The sequence below is a fragment of the Ochotona princeps genome, chromosome X, assembly GCF_030435755.1.
Source record: "Ochotona princeps isolate mOchPri1 chromosome X, mOchPri1.hap1, whole genome shotgun sequence".
Taxonomy (NCBI): domain Eukaryota; kingdom Metazoa; phylum Chordata; class Mammalia; order Lagomorpha; family Ochotonidae; genus Ochotona; species Ochotona princeps.
The window spans coordinates 103,633,830-103,639,829 of NC_080865.1; positions in this window are offsets into that span (position 1 = coordinate 103,633,830).

Sequence of the window (6,000 nt, forward strand, 5' to 3'; positions counted from 1 at the left end):
TTAGGATTTTGAATCCTTGCTTGTGACATTAGTCAGTTTTCTTTCCTTTTTTTCAAAGATTTATTTATTTTTATTGGAAAGTCAGATTTACAAAGTGAAGGAGAGACAGAGAAAAAGATCTTCCATCTACTGGTAGACTTACCAAGTGGTCGCAAAGGCAGGAGCTGAGCCAATCCAAAGCCAGGAGCCAGGAGATTCTTCTGGGTGTCCCATGCGGGTGCAGGGTCCCAAGGCTGTGGGCCGTCCTCAACTGCTTTCCCAGGCCACAAGCAGGGAGCTGGATGGGAAGTGAAATGAGCCGGACACGAATTGGCACCCATATGGGATCCTGGGCATGCAAGGCCAGGACTTTAGCCACTAGGCTACTGCGCCAGGCCCCTTCAGTTTTCTTTCACAGTGTATTCATGTGTGTGTGTTCATCAGTTTTTGTGGTCAGCATGATCTTAGTTTTACAAAATGAATGGGTTTTTTTTCTTTATACAGGAATCTACCTTTAGATCCTGGAAATCAATTGTTCTTTAAAACATAGGAACAACTGTCTAGGTTCTTTAACAATCACTGGAGAAAGGTAATTTTAATTAGGCTGATTTTCATCATACTTTCTGTTGTTTTGTGGTTCCAGTTTGCTATTTTTTTCTGTGTGATTGTTCATTATATTGAGGTTTTAAAATTCATTAGCATTTTATAGCTTTATTAAAATATAATGTTACACAAGTCATTCATTTAAAGTGACTTTCAGTGTATTCACAGACTCTACAATTAATACGTTTTAGAACCTTTCAAAACCCTCAAAAGAAACCTCTCACTCATTAGCAATGACTCTCCACTGCTCCTCATTTCCCCTTATTCTAGACAAAAATTAGTCTACTTCCTGTCTCCGCAAACTTGCCTGCTCTGCACCTTTACTGTAAATGGAATCATACAATGTGTGGGCTTTTTTGTGTTTGGTTTATTTTACAGTAGTTGCAGAGTTCAGCCATCATGTTGCAGCATGTTTAAATGGTTTATTTTATTGTATTTTTATTGGGAAGTCAAATATACAAAGAGAAGGAGTGACAGAGAGAAAGATCTTCCACCTGCTTGGTTCATTCCCCCAGGTGGCTGCAATGGCCAGAGCTGAGCTGAACTTTGAAGCCAGGAGCCAGGAGCTTCTTCCAGGTCTCCCACATGGGTGCAGGGTCCCAAGGCTTTGGACCATCCTGGACTGCTTTCCCAGGCCACAAGCAGGGAGCTGATGGGACACAAACTGGCACCCACATAGGATCACAGAGGATGTAAGGTGAGGATTTAGCCACTAGGCTATTGTGCTGGGTCCCATTCCCTCTTTTTAAAATGTCTTTGTTTTTAGAACACTTTTGAGCAAGTAGTAGAAAGTTTCCACCCCAACACGTTTCCCTCCCTGTCACTCCTGACCATAATTTTTACAGATTTGATACATCTGTTACAAATAAATAACTAATATTAACACATTACTCAAACTTCATAGATTGAGTCATGATTTGCTGTTTTTAAACTTTATTTTTAAAATTTATTTGTAGGGTGTGAGCAAGGGCAAGAAGGCAGGAGAGCTCCTATCTGCTCCTTCACTTCCCACATGCTAACCTGGACAGGTTGGCGGGCAAGGGTGACATCAGGAGCTCGGAACTGTGCTCTTTCGGGTGGGTATCAAGGAGTCAAGCGCTTGAGTTATCATCTACTGTATCCTAGAGTGTTTATTAGCAAGAATGAAGATTAAAAAGTGGAGATGGTTGGAGCTTTCAATTGACTGGGATGATACTCTGCTGGCTCTGTCTTCAGACCAGAGAGGGTATACCTAAGAAGCCGTTGAACTTGACTGGACAATAAGATGCTGGACTCTATGTTTGGTATACGCTTGCAATGGGGGAATCTCAACTGAACTTGAACTGTGGTTATGCAACAAGGTGGAGGAATCCACCATGGTGGGAGGGTTTGGGGAGGGGTGGGAGAACCCAAGTATCTATGTAACTGTGTCACATAATACAATGTAATTACTGAAGTTAAATAATAAATAATTAAAAAAAATGGAGATGGCATTCAATCTGAGGCATTCCAGTATGGAATGAATGCATCCCAAGTATTGGCTTAATTCACTACTCCACAACATTTCACTGGTGTGTTATATGGATGTTTCCGTTTCAACATGCTAATTTGGTATGACCACCATTGCAATATAATATGAAGGAGTTTTGGTGACTAGGTGCTGCACAAGGACTTTCCCTTCTTTCTCTCTGCAGTCTAAGAAGCACTCAGTTTTGTTGTTGTTGTCGTCTCTAGTTTTGCTTTCCAAAAACTATTCTGTAATTTGAATCATGCAGTCTTTAATTTTTTTTTCAGATAGTGTTTTCTCTAAGTAATATACATAAAAGCTTCCTTCAGATATGTGGCTTGGCAGTCTTTCTTTCTTTCTTTCTTTCTTTCTTTCTTTCTTTCTTTCTTTCTTTCTTTCTTTCTTTCCTTGCACACAATGCTGCTTCATTCTATGGATGTACCACAGTTTATTTATTTACTCACTTGTTTTCATTTTATCATTATTATTTTATGATATAGTTCTACAGCCTCTGGGATTTCCCTTATCCCCCTTCCCAAACTTCCCTCACTGATTCCCCTATATTGTTACAATAGTATAGTTCTTGATAAACAGTCATATGTCCATCATTGTGGGTATGGGCAATGGCAGAGAGTCCAGCATCACAGTATCAAGATATATTTGACAGTTTCATTGGGAGTCCATGTTTGAGCTGGAAGTAGATATGCATAATGTATTGTATCCTTACTCATATCGGATATGATAGTCTCCATTACACAGTTACTATACATCCCCTTAAATGAAGAGCCACATAACAAAATCAACAACAGGAAGAAAAATAGAAATTCACAGCACTGTGAAGTTAAATAACATGCTACTAAATGACTAATGTGTCATTGAAGGAAATGAGAAAAAAAATCAAGAACCTTCCTGAGGACAATGACGCTATTATATGACCTATGAATCCGTGAAGAATTCAATGAGAAAAAAGTGTTTTGAAGAAATGAAACTAAAAACAAAAACATCAAAATCCGTGAGATACAGTTTCCATTGATCTTTGTTGGTGAGATGTGTCTCCTGTAGGCAACAAATACATGGGTTTTGTTTTTTGACCCAGCCTACTCATCTATGCTCTTTGGTTGATGAGTCTAAGCCATTTACATTCAAGCTTAATATGAATAGGTGGTAGATCAGTCCTGTCATTTTAGCAATGGGTTGGTTCATTGATTTAGTCTTCTGCTATTATTTTACTGGGATGTTCTTCACATTTGCCTTTGGTTTTGGTGGGTGCTATTCCTTTTCTCTGTCAAGAGAACATCTTGAAGTATCATTTGTAGGGCAGGTTTGGAAGAGGTAAATTCTTTTAACTTTTTACTGTGGAAGAATTGTATTTCATTTTCAAAGACAAAAGAAAGCTTTGCTGGGTGCGTTATCCTGGGCTGACAATTTTTTTCTTTTAGAATCTGGAATAAGTCACTCCATTCTCTTTTGGCCTGTAGTTTCCTGTGAGAGGTCTCCTGTGAATTTAATTGCTGTTCCTCTATATGTGAATTGATTTTTTTTCACATGCACATTTAAGGATCTTTCCCTTATATTCGATTGAAGAGAGCTTGGTAATCATGTGTCATGGTGAAGACTACTTTTGGTCAACCCTGTTGGGAGTTCTGTACCCCTCCTGAATTTTGTTTCCCAATTCTTTCTCTAGATTAGGGAAGTTTCCCTTTATTATTTCATTAAATACATTTGTAAACCCAGTGTCTCTTCCTGTGCCTTCTTGAACTCCCATAACTCTTATATTTGGTCTCTTCATAATGTCTTTCAATTCATAAATACTTTGTTTTTTAACTTGACCCATCTCTGCTTTCAGCCTTTTGATTGTTTCCTCATGGTGACAGGAAATATCTTCCAATTCTGAGATTCTTTTTTCTGCCTCTTTCATTCTATTATTGAGACTTTCCAGTGAATTTTTATTTTGTTCTGTTGTATCCTTCATTTCCAATAATTCGGCTTGATTTTGTTTCTGTGTTGCTATTTCCTGTGTGACATACTGCTTAAATTTCTTGTAATCCTGGGCTCGGCACAGTGGCCTAGTGGTTAAAGTCCTTGCCTTGAACACGCGGGGATCCTATATGGACACCGGTTCTAATCCGTGTGGCCCCACTTTCCATCCAGCTCCCTGCTTGTGGCCTGGGAAAGCAGTCGAGGATGGCCCAAAGCCTTGGGACCCTGCACCCAAGTGGGAGACCTGGAGGAAGCTCCTGGCTCCTGGCTTCAGATCTGCACAGCTCTGGCCATTGCAGCCACTGGGGGAATGAATCAGTGGATGGAAGATATTCCTCTCTGTCTCTCCTCCTGTCTGTGTTTCTGACTTTGCAATAAAAATAAAATAAATCTTTAAAAACAATTCCTTGTACTCTTGTATGTGCTTCTCATTGTTGATAAGAAGCTTTATAACAAGTGTTTTGAATTCTGTATCACCTGTTTTCTCAATGTCTTCCTCAGTTAACTCTGATATTAGCAAAGGCTTTTGCTCTTTTGCAGGGGAGTCTTCAGTAATATTCATGTGTCTCTGTCTCTTGCTCTTGGTCATTGTACTTCTGGTTAGCAGATTCTTCTCCTAGGGCAGGATTCTAAGCTGTGTCACCCACGAGGTCTGCAGTTCAAGTTTATGGGTTGTTTTTGGTACCTGGTTCTTTGCAGTCACTTGTGCCACTCTTTCCAGTGAATTTCCGGTCTGGGCTCTTGTGTTAGGCTTCCACCATGGTCTCCATAGCCCCAGCTCCTGGCTCAACACTGTAATCCCATACTGAGGTTGCACTGTTTGTACAACCTTTTTCCCATTCTGGTTCTATCAGTTCCCAAGATTAGGGAGACACCAGGTTCTTAGTTGTGTTGCCCTTGCTGGAACCTGCTGGCCATTAGCTCTGAGAGCCACTGGGACCTATTTTGACCCGTAGGATGCCAAAGTTAGTATTATTTTCCTTGTGGGAGCAGTGTACTGCACTGAGCTCAGCACATGCACAAAGCTTTTGCCACACTATGCAAAATATCACCTGATGTGCTGCTGGTGGAGTTCTGGATCTGCTGGCCATTAGGTCTGGGGGCTACCTGGACTCATTTTGGGTGGAACCTGTAGGATGCCATGTCGTTGCAATGCACTGGGCCAGAAATGAGTTCGCTCCAAGCTTAGTGCATGTGCAGTTTTGTCCCACAACCTCTGTCTCCCTGCACAAATTGGCATCCGATGTGGCACTGGTGGGGGTCTGGGTTGTGAAGTCCACTCTGTTCCTGCACCACCTGCTTGGGGTCAGCTGTTCTCTCTGCTCTTGGTCAAATCAAACTAGCAGGACAAGCAATTTTTTGTCTGGGTTCACCTCCTGAGCTCCCAGGAAACTCCCCTTCCCACCTGGCTGCTGGTGGAGCTCAGATTGCCACTCATTGACTGCCGCTGGGATTGCTGGTCACTGCAACACCACACCATTGTGTCCTCTGCTTTCCCGTATCTGTCAGTCTCCAGGTGTCATTTTGCCGTCGGCCTCTCCTCACCTGTTTCCTGGAATGTGTCCTCTCTGCTTTAGCCTGATTAAATGGTTCTCCATCCATTTAAACGTGTCCTTACCCTATTCCACCATCTTGATTTGCTATTCACTTTTGCTATACAAATTTGTGTGCCTGCTTTTTTTTAAAGATTTATTATTTTACTGCATAGTCAGATATACAGAGAGGAGGAGAGAAACAAAGAAGATCTTCTGTCTGTTGTTTCACTCCCCAAGTGACCGCAATGGCCGGTGCTGCGCTGATTTGAAGCCAGGAGCCAGGAATTTCCCCCAGATCTCCCACCTGGGTGCAGGGTCCCAAGGCTTTGGACCATCTTCGACCGCTCTCCCAGGCCACAAGCAGGGAACTGGATGGGAAGCGGGGCTGCTGGGATTAGAACCGGCGTCCATATGGGA